This window comes from Lipotes vexillifer, unplaced genomic scaffold (genome assembly GCF_000442215.2).
Source record: "Lipotes vexillifer unplaced genomic scaffold, Lipotes_vexillifer_v1.1 scaffold730, whole genome shotgun sequence".
Classification (NCBI taxonomy): Eukaryota; Metazoa; Chordata; class Mammalia; order Artiodactyla; family Lipotidae; genus Lipotes; species Lipotes vexillifer.
This window is the reverse complement of record NW_006793934.1, coordinates 184700-185247: the sequence shown is the minus strand read 5'-3', so window position 1 is coordinate 185247 and position 548 is coordinate 184700. Positions and strand designations below refer to the sequence as shown.

Here is a 548-nt window from a genome sequence, read left to right as displayed (position 1 = left end):
CTCCCCCGGGACTAAAGGAGGCAGGGGCTGTGGTGTTTTTTCTCCTTGGAACCAGCGGGGCGTGGGGCTGGAGGCGCGGGAGGCGGTGCGGGCCCAGCGCTCGCGCCGGCGGGGCAGGGAACTTGGAGAGGATCCCTGGTCGCGCAGCTGCGGCGGGAGCGGCGGCGCGCGCAAGTGCGCGTGTGAGCGAGCTAGAGAGCAGGCGGGCGAGTGCGCCGGGTATTGGCAGCTGAGGAGTGGAGGCTGGGCGGCTCCGACTCCCTGACGCCAGCGCGACCAGATCAATCCAGGCTCCGGGAGCGAGCGAGCGAGTGTGCGAGCGGGCGGGCGGGAGGAGGAAGGAGAGGCCGAGCCGCTGAGCCCGGGCCGAGGCACGGGGAGGGACCCTGCGAGCGCAGCGCCCGGCCGGCCGGACCGGGGCCGCGGGGGACCCCGCTCGCCCGGCCAACTCGTGCGCCCGCGTGGACAGGCGCGCAGCCAACCCGGTAAAACGAAACAGACCCGAACCCAACTTTCCCCTCCGTCGCGTCCTCGCCCTCCCCTCGGCG

The 548-nt window shown here is 73.9% G+C and overlaps 1 protein-coding gene across 1 annotated transcript in view; it reads left to right on the top strand.

The window, feature by feature from the left end:
* The first annotated feature begins 217 nt into the window (after window positions 1-217).
* The window catches only part of SMAD1 (SMAD family member 1), a 78717-nt gene continuing 78386 nt past the window's right edge, over window positions 218-548 (top strand). The window contains exon 1 of the mRNA XM_007466898.1: window positions 218-485. The gene's annotated coding sequence lies outside the window, so the exon portion shown is untranslated. The remainder of the gene's footprint in view (window positions 486-548) is intronic.